We start from the raw sequence: 13,835 nt of genomic DNA on the forward strand, positions 1-13,835 counted from the left end.
CGCTCGTACCGATTTTCCACTGGATTGTGGGTGAGGCTCATTTTCCTTTTCTTTACCTCACTTTCATCGGAAAATTCTAACTGTTCCAGCTTATCATGAATCTCCTCTATCTCATGCTCCAATCCTCGCATTCACTTTTCTGTTGCTTTCTGCGTCTGCTCCCTGCTATTTTTCAAACCCAGTACTTCGGCACTAACCTCCTTCCTGGTCTGCTGGAGATCTAGTTCCAATCCCTCGATCTTTGTCTTATTCTTTTCCGTGGTCTTCTCCCACTTTTCGACTACTTATTGTGTCCTGACTTCTATATGATGTTCTAATTTCTTCTCTATCCTCTCTACCTCTTCCTGCGTGTGCTCCATCCTGACTACTACTGCAATTAGATTTTCCTTGACTGTCTTTAATTCCGTCTTCGTCTCCACGTCCCTTTCTTCCATCCGCTGTTCGATTCCATCGATACTGCCCTTTACTTCACGAATCTGTTTATCGGCTCTCCTATGCGATTCCTCGAACTGTCTTCGCAACTCCTCAGTTGTGGCAACACAGCATAGACGCACATTCTCTATTTTAGCATCTAATTCAGCTATGGTCTCCCTAGTCCATTTTCTGAGGCCAATTGCTCCAAACGAACGCTAGTGTGTTCTCTTAGCTCAGTTATCTGGTTCGATACACGTGTTTCTGTGTGCACTAATTGTTCGGTCACCGTATTTGTTACTTTTCCTCGCACTCAGCAAATTTCTCCGCGAATTGCTCCGTTAAGTGTTTTTTTAGTTCCTTCAACTATTCAGAGTTCCTAGCCTCCTGTTCTTTAAATTTTTCACTAAACTCATTCAAACGTTCACTGTTCTGAACTAACTGTTCCGCTAAACCCTGTTGACTTATACCGTCTGCCACCTGTCGTCTAATGACTCCTAACTCCTCTCTAAGTGCTTCAAACTTGGCTCGCTTTTGGCACACTGTTCCTTAAATTGCTCGCTAATCCTAGCTGCCTGTTCCTTAAATTGCTCCCTCAATTGTTCACTTAAGTGTCTCAGCACCTCTCCCATGTCAACCAACATACTGCATTCACTAGACATGAAGCCCGGCCAAGAGCCGTTCCGCATGTCACCGATCAAATTTTAATTTCTATAAATTTCATTCAACTCTAATTTAGCAATAAATGCTCCTAACTGCCAAACTTTAGAGCTTCCAAAGCATAAGTAGGCTACATCAATGCAACATTACATCTCTCCATCTCAAGATTACCGTCAGCACAACAATATTATACAAAGCATATACAACACAAGCACATAATTCTCCAACAAATGATATAAAGCATAGAGACACCAACTCCAACATGCAATAAATAAAACTAGTGGACTATACACCTGTTTAACAAAACACCCTATAGGTCAAATCACCACACATAATATAAGAATATCATCCTACACTACATCATCGCTAAGCAACACCAACTGCTATATCCATATCCTAACCATGAGACCTAAATGACATATAACTCATTAACTACCTCTGCGAACTGGAAGTCATATAATCAGCTAACCGTACAGATCAAAGACCAATCTTGGTATTCCTGTACTACTCATGATTGAATGCAGCTGATCATAACATATGCGTGAAATCAAATCTTGCATAACCATCATTTACAAAAATATCAGCTCCTGCTTTTTACCGACATAAGTTATGATCTATAACACTATTTACGGACAACGGCGTAATAAAACAATAGTTGTGTAACCCTATTATTTACTGCAATATCGGGTTCCACATTTGGCCTGTGCCATAAGTCTATGGCTGTCTGCGTCCCCTTTACGGACATATCGGGCCATACGTGTCGGCGCCATAATACTATGTGCCCTATAATGCCTTGGTTCCCATCAGGCAAACGCCGAGGTCGAACCAAGTGCATTATAGTGATCAGTCCATCCACCAAAGTGGGGGTGCTTGGCACATAGCTTACCTTGCGTAGCGTATCCACTTCCTCAGTATAAATGGGCAGTATCTCGTACTGGGTTGATGTAGGGAAAACTGTAAAGGAATGTCTATTACACACAGTCCGTATTCGATGCCTGCATCCACTACCACCATACTTCGTGCGGTCGTTTGACCAAGTCACTTTCAGTGTATAGCCTTGATACATGAATGTTCTCCTTATAAAACATGATAACAGTTTCATGTTAGACTTTCACTCTGACCGAACTTCCTGACACAATAGATGACATGACCCTACATTAATCCGTGTATTACGTTTGTTACAATTGATCCTCAAGTAATATGAAGCTACTAGTCAAACAGTCTAATTATTAGCAGCACATCCCCTCATGACAGCAGATCATCGCATGTAATATCAAGAATTCAGCTTAATTATCCATGTTGATTACTTACTTTTCCCCAGATTCAATCGTGCTAGGTGTATGCAGCTCGAAGATAAAGACGCTCTTCTGTATGCCGACTTGCAGCGTGACGACCTCGTTTTAGCAGCCTTACTGTCAATGAATGAATCTGACGCGCTCTTCGGTCATGTATTTATAATCAGGCTGGTGATGGCGTTACCACGCTTGTGTGTTGGCGGTCTGTATAACCCGCGCCCGCGACTGGAAGCGTCTCCCGCACAAAGAGTGACAAGTACCACAGTTAAGGTATGTACTTATAATTATAGCCGTGTCGCATATCAAAATATACCGGAAATTATGCAGGTTGCAATTCTCTTATCAAATTCAGTGCATCTCTTCTGTAGCCGGAGATATTAAATTAATTTCTTCTTCCCTCCAACGCCAATCAGCCCGCGAGAATATGAAGTGTTGCGCGTCCAACACTATTATTAAAGAAGCTTCGCTTGGGTAATAAATTTCTTTTATGAGTCTTTGGAATTTTCATAATGATACTGCTGCTACGTTCCCACGATAAATGCTCCATCTGTACTCTCTTATATAATAAACTGCTATACAATGCCTATCTTGGTGATCTAATGCAATTCCAATATCTAAGGCTAAAATCCAGACTATTTGCACATGAACTGAATGGTTCAGTACAGAAGGATAAAGGAATGCGACTATCAAAATAGTGGATAAACTGTGAAATTGTGTCTTATGTTGAAAATCGTAAATAGAAGCTACTATCTCTCAGGAAAAATATTTTGACCACAAAGAAAGTGCTGGATATAAAAGTGCTAATAAAATAACTGAAGTAGGGAAAAAGGATAAACTTGAGACAGTAAGTCTAAAGTCATTAGAGAGAGTAAAGGAAATTGCCTACTTGTAAAGTATTTGGTACTGCTTATAAGGTGGCAAAAAAGAACCAGTCTTTCTACAATTTTGAAATTGAAATTATTTACAAGAATTGAACGGGATTGATATGCGGAGAATTTTACATTGAAGTAATGTCTGTATAAATATAGTAAACTACATAGCAGGCGCGGTTCTGCCTTTAGGTCACATGGTCACGTGCCCCCTCACCGATTAAAACTATTATAAATATCAGAACAAAATTATGCACGATTACTGTCACGACCACCTTCAGTGAGTTCATGAGGCTATGATTCACCATGGTTGTTCTTGTTCTAGCAGCCCTGGACTAAACTAGGCAACATAGTAAAGGTCTAATCCTGGATGGGACCGACTCGTTCTTATACCTGAACATCATCCCCTCATTCTGTGAGCTGTGAGGGGTGAAGGGGGTTATGACAAATTCCATTGACCCGGTCACAGTATTTCTACGACGTGACACTTCAGCGCTAGTTCATATTTTGAACTTACTTCTCCTACAGCCGACTAGATAGCACCCAGCTACACTTTCTTGTCGGTACGGCACATGTATTATTAACGCGCGCAAAAGTAGTGTTTGTAGCAAACCTGTTATTAGATTAATCGTGTCCATCGGTGTCGATGTTCATTGTAAGTCTGAAAAGTGTGTGAAGATTAGTGTGATGTATCGGAGTGTATTCCTGTGCGAGCATAAGTGTTTTTAAAATGAATCAAGTGAGCTACTTACAAACAAAATCTCTTAATTACGAAAACAGATTATTAGCCAAAGAAATGGGCCGACCAAGACCAGAGCTAAGCATAAATCCTTCAAAGATAAAAATAGAACCTACAATCGCAGTTTTATATACAAGAAATAAAAAAGGAAGATTAATTTAATTGATTTAATTGATTCCTAGTGTTCCTAGTATGTTAAATGTGCCCCACCCACTTTTATCATCACGAGCCGCCACTGCTACATAGGCAGTGAAATGAGAAAAAGATTGATAAAAATGTACTTGATTCAAAGAGCAAGTTTTCTCTTATTCTTGATGAATCAACTACTCTAAGTCAAAAGTTTGTTCTGATAGTATATGTTCGCACCTAGATTGAAGAAATAAAAATGGCAGAACCGATCAACCTTTTCATTGATTTAATTGAGTTAGATGACTTAACAGCAAATGGAATTTACAAAAGATTGATGTCTTCTATAGGAGCACTAGGGTTCCCAGAAGATTTTCTAAAGAAAAATTTAGTTTCACTGACTTGTGATGGTGCCACAGTAATGTTCGGATTACGTGGAGGAGTGTCAAATCTTTTCAAAGAGAGATTTCCTGCTATTGTTTTGTGGCATTGTGCTAGCCATATACTGGAATTATCAGTACACGATGTTGTGAAAGAGTTTTGTGGCATCAATAGATTTAAGAGTTTTGTGGACAAATTATATATAATATTACAAAGAAATAGTGGGTGGTACAATGAAGAATGCAGGCAAAATGGCAGAAGTAATGAAAGCACTATACACATTCAGAAAAATAGGTGGTCATGAATCAAGAACTGCATTCTGTAACAAAAGGAAAGAGTTCGGTACAAAGAATTATTGGTAATAACTAAAATTTTGTGGCAGAAGTAACAAACTTACAACATAAACAGAGATGCTATGAATAATGATATTGAGAAAGTATGGCATAGAATAAATCAAATTTGTAGAGACAGAAAAAATATAACTCAGGTAAATATAAGTCATAGAGAATGGATATAATACACTGACTGACAGAGCAAATGCAACACCAAGAAGGAGTGGTCAGAACTTTATGCCAATTGCAGGGTAGACTGACGTCACTGAGGTATGCTCATGATGTGAAATGCACCGCTGTGCTGCGCACGTAGCGAACGATAAATGGGACACGGCGTTGGCGAATGGCCCACTTCGTACCGTGATTTCTCAGCCGACAGTCATTGTAGAACGTGTTGTCGTGTGCCACAGGACACGTGTATAGCTAAGAATGCCAGGCCGCCGTCAACGGAGGCATTTCCAGCAGACAGACGACTTTACGAGGGGTATGGTGATCGGGCTGAGAAGGGCAGGTTGGTCGCTTCGTCAAATCGCAGCCGATACCCATAGGGATGTGTCCACGGTGCAGCGCCTGTGGCGAAGATGGTTGGCGCAGGGACATGTGGCACGTGCGAGGGGTCCAGGCGCAGCCCGAGTGACGTCAGCACGCGAGGATCGGCGCAACCGTCGCCAAGCGGTGGCAGCCCCGCACGCCACGTCAACCGCCATTCTTCAGCATGTGCAAGACACCCTGGCTGTTCCAATATCGACCAGAACAATTTCCCGTCGATTGGTTGAAGGAGGCCTGCACTCCCGGCGTCCGCTCAGAAGACTACCATTGACTCCACAGCATAGACGTGCACTCCTGGCATGGTGCCGGGCTAGAGCGACTTGGATGAGGGAATTGCGGAACGTCGTGTTCTCCGATGAGTCACGCTTCTGTTCTGTCAGTGATAGTCACCGCAGACGAGTGTGGCGTCGGCGTGGAGAAAGGTCAAATCCGGCAGTAACTGTGGAGCGCCCTACCACTAGACAACGCGGCATCATGGTTTGGGGCGCTTTTGCGTATGATTCCACGTCACCTCTGGTGCGTATTCAAGGCACGTTAAATGCCCACCGCTACGTGCAGCATGTGCTGCGGCCGGTGGCACTCCCGTACCTTCAGGGGCTGCCCAATGCTCTGTTTCAGCAGGATAATGCGCGCCCACACACTGCTCGCATCTCCCAACAGGCTCTACGTGGTGTACAGATGCTTCCGTGGCCAGCGTATTCTCCGGATCTCTCACCAATCGAACACGTGTGGGATCTCATTGGACGCCGTTTGCAAACTCTGCCCCAGCCTCGTACGGACGACCAACTGTGGCAAATGGTTGACAGAGAATGGAGAACCATCCCTCAGGACACCATCCGCACTCTTATTGACTCTGTACCTCGACGTGGTTCTGCGTGCATCGCCGCTCGCGGTGGTCCTACATCCTACTGAGTCGATGCCGTGCGCATTGTGTAACCTGCATATCGGTTTGAAATAAACATCAATTATTCGTCCGTGCCGTCTCTGTTTTTTCCCCAACTTTCATCCCTTTCGAACCACTCCTCCTTGGTGTTGCATTGTCACTGTCAGTCAGTGTACTTTAGTAAACTGTTAAGTTGTGAAGATCGTTGGAAACAGGATGTACAGACGATGGGAGTCTCGATAGAATTGGAGTATACTCTGCCTGTTTTAGATAAGGAAAATTCAGCCGACGAAGTAAAGGAAATATTAGAGAAAGGGAGGAAGGGGAAATCAGGAGCAATTTCAGGTATAAACAATTATTTCTGGAAGGAAGCAGGCAAAACAGCTTTATCCTAGCAAGTATACTCAAGATATTTAACAAGATTTTTGAGGGAGCATGTTGCCCTAAATCATGGCAAGAAGGAATCACCTGTCCTGTATATAAGAAACGTAGAGATAGATATAACACAAGTAATTATAGAGGGATTACTTTGCTAGATCCTTTAAATAATATATACACAGTGATATTGGAAATTAATGAATTGGGCGGAGGAGTGCTCGATCCTGTCGAGATTACAAGCAGGATTTAGAAAAGGATTGCGGACAAGTGACAATATAATGGTAGTTAAAACAATAATAGGTCAATATATTAAGAAGAAAAGAGGCAAGTTTACATTAGTGTAATCTATTTAGAAAAAGGGTTCGATTCAGTGATTAGAAGAGCTGTCGTCCACTAGTTGGGGTAGATCGAAGTATCAGCTAAAATTATAAGAGCAATTGATTACATTTATTTGGAATTTAAATGTACTGTCAAAGTAAAAAATGGTGTAGCAGTGGGAGAGATAACTTCTAAATTGGGTCTTAAACATGGATGTAGACTGCTCTCCATATTATTTTTTTGTTTATTAATGATATTTTCCACTTGAAAGAATTTGAGAAATGAACTCATCCATGTCTTGAGTATCAAGATAATTCAGGCCTAATCTTTGCGGACGATATCATACTACTCGCATTAACACCCAACAAGATGCAAAATAGTATTAATGAGGTAGAAAACTACTGTAAAGAGAGGAATTTAAAGGTTAATCCACAGAAAACAGGAGTAATGGTTTGTAAGAGGGGTACAAAGCTTTTTAAGAGTGAACAGTGGTGGATGGGTAAGACAAATTTAGAAGTGGTTAAAAAATCGAATACTTAGGGACGATTATAAGTAGGAATGGTAGATTGTCAGATCAAATAAAAAGAGCAAACATGTAGGGAATAAATGCCTTGGCTAGTATCAAAATATTGGATAAAACGATGGCTAACACAGAATACAAATTTCAGAAAAACGTATTTAATTCAGTAGTTAAAGCTAAGGTATTGTGTGGATCAGAAATTTGGGGAAAAGATCAGGGAATTGTAGCATTAGAGGTAATCGTTAGTAAATTTGCCAAAATAATTATTGGATTGCCAAACTGTACTTCAAGCAGTGGAGTAAGTATGATGTGTGAAGGGGTGAGTATACGGGCTGATATTGCGAAACGAATAGTCAAGTATTGGTTGAGATTAAAAACGGGGGAAGGTGGTGAAATTTTAGGCATAGCTTATCAGCACCGAATGAAATATCTAAACGAAGGCTACTGAGTGGATGGGGTGTAGAAGCTTCTAGAGTACATAGGAATGGGATATTACTGGGCAAGTAATGTATCAATATATGGCAGGAGATTGCATAAGAATGTAGTTCAAAGATTGAAATATATAGAAAGACAAATAATAAGGTCAGAATGCAACAGCAAGAGAACACTAATAGAATTTTGTAAAATAAGTGAAAATATGACTATAAAGACACAAATGTTAACAAAAAGGGAAATAAGAGGATTAATTTGGTGGTTGATGGGAGTGTATAATAATAAAGCTTTAAGAGAATAAATGACGAAAATAAATGTATTTTATGTAATTCAAATATGGAAGTGGCACATTTGATTAAGGACTGTAAAGAAACAAGAAATATTAGAGAGAAATATATAGATAGGAAAGAGTTGGATAAAATCCTAAATGAACACGAACTTTACACACTTACATAGCTATTAAACAGAGAATGGAAAAACCTGAAAAATAACAAAATTATTTAATATTATTAAAGGTATTTGGGAAAAAAATGCAAAGAAAGCAGGGATAACTACATGTAGTTACGGCAGAGTTATCCTGGACGGTACAACTCGGTTAGTAAGAGGATGGGATACGACGGGCCTATCCCAAAGGTATACAGAGAAGCTGGAAATCTATGACAGAGACATATGTAGAGAGAGGAGTGAGGGAGGCTGGGCACATGAGGGTATGGATTTCCGCGACATGTGTCCGGCCGCAAAGAGAATGGTGAGAAATTTTCCCTGTCACCTGGTAGGTGATGTTGGGGTCTTCACGTTTGGGGCCTACGAGGAGGGCCGGGCGTGTCATCCTTGGGAGTACGGCTCCTTTTCTCACCAGGGCTAGTAGTTGTAGGAGTGGCGCCTTACACGTGGACTGGCTTCTCGCCCGTGTATGGGGCCAACAAATTATTTTAGGATTATAGGGTTAATTTAGATGTAGGGAGTGCCCTAACGTGTGGACTGGTCACCCGCCCACGTTAGTGGCAGCTTAATAAATTTAGTTTAGGGGGTGGTGCCTTGCACGGAGACTGGTATCTGCCCGTGTGGGTGGCTACCTACTTAGTATTAAGATATAGGGTTGGCCATTACACGTGGACCGGTTATCCACCCGTGTAAGGACCGCTTAGTAGATATAGTTTTTAGTTCTGTTTATGAGTGTTCAGTTTCGTTGGTTTAAATGGTTCTTTCTGTGTTATGTAAGCTAGATGGCAAACTATGCCCCTTTACTAATCTGTTTCCAAGGAGTACACGATGAGTCGGAAAAATCTCAATTCATTGCACTGGCGAGTGGAAAAAACTATCTAGCTTGGAGGCAATATAATCTTTCATGCCAGAGGGGATACCACCTTCTCCCTAATAATTCAATTTAGTGACGTTGAAGCGGAATTACATTTTTTTTAACAGACGACACTTTTCAGGGTTATATTGAGTTGTTTTGTGGATTTGTGGTGCGATAATTTGGAATAGTCCGAAATAGTAATTCACTGAAGGGATATTTGGAGACGATAGGATTAGGACACCTGTGGGGGGAGGTTTGGTCGAAGACAGAAGTGAGAGGGATGAAGATACTGGAAAGGAGAGTTAGAGATATCCATAGGCAGAAATTATTGGGGGAAAGCAGACTAAGAAACTCGCTGACTGTTTTGACGAAAATAGAGGAGATAGCAGGGTTGAATATTAGATACGTTGATAGGTCAAAATGGTATGGGATGATGTGGTGGCTTTTAGGTTTGCAAAGGAATACAGGGTGGCTACAGGCGAGGGATAAGACAAGGTGTGTACTTTGCGGAGATGTGAATGATGATTTTCACTTGCTAAGAGACTGTGAGGTAACGAGGGAGATAAGACATGGATTATTGAGTGCCGAGCATCGGGAAATATTGGGGAGAGGGGATGAGAACGCAATCCTGAGATGGATTATTAAACAATGGGAAAAAGGGGATGAATTGAACAGGTATTTATGTGCGACAAAAAAGGCCTGCGAGAGTAAAATGAAGGAGAGTGAGTTAGAGGGTGGGCCGGGGAATAGTGGGGTGGAATAGTTATGTATATAAGGGAAGGGGATAGTATGATAAAATTCTAATGGATTAGAGAATATAGGGGTCGAGTACTTAGTTATGTGGAGCTGGGTAATGATACGGGATTACATGGTCTGTTTGTTTTAAAGTTGGCTGGAATGCAAGTGCTGAAATGCTGAGTGTTGTTGTTTGATTTATTGATTGGGTGTAGGTCAGGAACAATAATGTGACGCAAGTACAGAGCATAATAAGGGCACTGGATGAGCATGTTTGAACACTGAGTGAGTGACTGCTACAGCTAATGACTGCTAGAAGAATACTATATTATTCTTATTATTATCCTTATTATTATTATTATTATTATTATTATTATTATTATTATTATTATTATTATTCTTTATTATTTATTTTACTCTGCATGTGAACATGTATAGGGGCGAAGTCGCCTGTTATGTTCAATAAATGTATGTATGTATGTATGTATGTATGTATGTAGTAATTCACTGAGCTAAAAGTATTCTTGCCTTGGTCAATTTACTGTAGCTATCTTGTTTATCTGAGTTCTAATAGCCGGAATACGGACGTCGGAACGTATCTTTCTATTAGATCTGGGTCCTGGGTCTCGTGTCATCTTACATAATAATTTGTCTCTGAAAATTTCTAATTTGGAAAGTGGAGTCTTGGGAATATAGCCCCAGGCCTCACAGCCATAAAGAAGTATGGCCCGCACTCTTCTTTTGGTTAACCATCTCCAATTTCGGACCCTCTTCCGTATTCGCTGAAGACAATTTCTGTTCTCCAAAGAGCCAAACTGATTTACTATAAACAGAGTTATTTTAGATTAATAGCACAACCATTCTCTCCAACTTCTTTGCCCAGTCAATGTGAAATTCTGGAAATATTAATGAAAAAGTGTCTGTTATCCCGTTGAGCATCTTTAGGAAAACGACTCGCAGGCTGACATGTATCTTGTCTAACAAAGACATTTTTAATTTCATTGTCCATATCTAAATCTAATCCCAACGATCATTTGAATACTCTCCGAAATTGACAGGCGATATGGCGATATTTATTGCGATTTTGTCACAATCTTCTTCTTCATTTTCTCAGTCGTTGTCACTACTACTGTCTTTTTCTACGTCGATCTTCACTTTAGAAGCGCACTCATTTGTGACACTGCAAGAGGGACTATCATATTTAACTGTTTCACCAACACTCAAAGTAGGAAGAGAATGCTTCACTAATTTATTAGTTTCTTTTTCTCACTCTCGCTTCTTCTTACTATTTTGTGTACCACTTAGATGTTCGAACTTAATTCTTTTGGTTTCATGTTTCAGTAACTGCAGAATTGTAATTTATAACTGATACCTAAGACTCAGTTAATAATAATTTAATCGATTACAACACATAATTATATTCGAAAACAAATTAAATTAAATATTTCAAATATATATCATAAATATCATAACGCACCACTGATAAGCCTATTGTTAACTTCGTGCAAGGAGAGCTTGTTCAAAACTGATTTGACTCGTTGACTTCTTCAGAAATGGGATTTGATTTAAGAGATCGTCTGCTGGTGAGACGAAGGGAGAATGGTATTCAAGTAGCGCAGTCAACTCGAGGAACCAATTAATTTACGATGTAGGCCTATTCGATTCTAAGTGTAATTCTATATGAGTCGTATAGTTCCAAAACCTGCCTAATCCTCATAAGGCTTGTGATTGCATGTGGGTTTCGAGGTGATGCTGACATGGTCTGAACATCTAAATGTTGTCACCAACTCATCAATAACATCACAGGGAATTTAAAATTATCAATCTCCGTTCTTACCGAACTTACAGAACGTGTGTGCATGGAACGATCCACCCCTGATTTAGCCCTCTATAAATAATTATGAAATCATGCTCCGCAAGTGTGAATGAGTCATGTAATCAAATGGTACCATTTAGGAAATGCATCGATTAATACATTGTATCATGTGAAGCGCAAAGCTAGTGTTTACTTGACCCGCCAAAATGTTCAAGTCTAGAATTAAAATCTATCAGAATTATATTTCTATTTATAATTTTTCAAGGAGTGTGCGAGGCCCACTATAGTCCCGGGTCCACCTGCGTTGTAGGCGTTGCAGGCCCTAACGTTACGCCCCTGATACATATATGTGGGTACAGGCATGGCCGGACTACAGGCGTTGCCTACGAGATACACAAGGCCGGGAAATACAGCACACTACACTCGTCCTCGAGATACTTCCGGCAAGTGCCGCTAGAATTCTCTTTACTGATCTGTCTCGCTTGCTCCTTACAACACGTTCGAATATGAAAAACTATAAATATTCATTAAAACTAGTAATTTCAGAAGGCAGCAAACAGATATTTGATCAAAGATATACCAAGAGGAATTGTTTGACTTATTTTCTACAACGCATTTCTTACAATATGCTTAAACGAAATAAGTAATTCACGAAAGAAGCAGAGAAATCTGATAGCGAGTTTGTCACTTCTTACCGATTCCTTTAAATGTGCCTCAGAGTATCCGATAAGCGGATCGAGATTGCGGTCATAAATATCTTTGGGTTTAATCGCCCTTTCACCAATTATCAGCGATCCAATCTTTTCCTCCGTACATCTGATATTTTGACATTCGTATTGAAGTCGCTGTTTGGTGAGCGATGTTGTACCCGTTACGCAAATATTTAGCGTCGTTTCACCGTATTTCTCTTTTTTCCCGTAAAATTAAATTTGTGTTCGCCTCTGTGGTGTAGTGCTTAGTGTGATTAGCTGTCACCCCAGAGGTCCTGGTTCGATTCCCGGCCCTGCCACAACATTGGAAAAGTGGTACGAGGGCTGGAACGGGTCCACTCAGCCTCGGGAGGTCAACTGAGTAGAAGTGCGTTCGATTTCCTCCTCAGCCATCCTCGAAGTGGTTTTCCGTGGTTTCCCACTTCTCCTCCAGGCAAATATCTAACTTAAGGCCACGGCCGCTTCCTTCCCTCTTCCCTGCCTGTCCATTCCAATCTACCCATCCCTCCACAAGGCCCCCGTTCAACATAGCAGGTGAGGCTGCCTGGGCGAGGTACTGGTCATCCTCCCCAGCTGTATCCCCCGACCCAAAGTGTGGTGCTCCAGAACACTAGCCTTGAGCGGTAGAGGCGGGATCCCTCGTTGAGTCCGAAGGAAAAACCGACCCTTGAGGGTAAACGGATGAAGAAAGAAGAAGAAAATTAAATTTGTTCTAACAGTAATAAAGCTCCTAAATGACCAATGTTAGTATGCTTTTCAATTTGGTTTGCTTTTTGGTCAAGTTCAGATACCTTAAAACTTTTTTCTGATTTCATTACCCGTATCCCACTTCTAAATTTACAGATTATTTTCTGTAATCTGGTATTTAATTTTCTCATCCGTATATTAGATTTAACAGAGATAGATACTCGTAGACTTTCCTTAATATAGAAACGAGGCTTGTACTCCTCTTTCATTTGTGGCTGACGTATGAAGATATGGTATGTTCATCGTTATCTGAATCGGAACTTTTAGTAAATTTTGATGGCAATCAGTTTACATCATTTTTGGGAGCTGGACGCTTCCTGCGTTTGACATTTTCCTGTTTGTGAACAGAATACACAATGAAAACAGAAGGAAATTTGATTGATGTGCTTACACTGAAATCTGTTTTATGAGAAGAATTGCTAGGTACCTAAAGAGATCGTACTATATCACCTTCCTTAGAAATAGTTTGCTTCCATTTCTCCCTTAAACCGCACTCGGAAGGGAAACGATGAAACGTCATTTTCATGCTTTTTTAGTGTCATCCGAAATACAGAGAGGTACACAACAGTGCACCTTCTTCTCAACCTCACAGACACTCACCGACAGAAACAATATTCACAATAAATTGCACAAA

This window comes from Anabrus simplex, chromosome 5 (genome assembly GCF_040414725.1).
Source record: "Anabrus simplex isolate iqAnaSimp1 chromosome 5, ASM4041472v1, whole genome shotgun sequence".
NCBI lineage: Eukaryota > Metazoa > Arthropoda > Insecta > Orthoptera > Tettigoniidae > Anabrus > Anabrus simplex.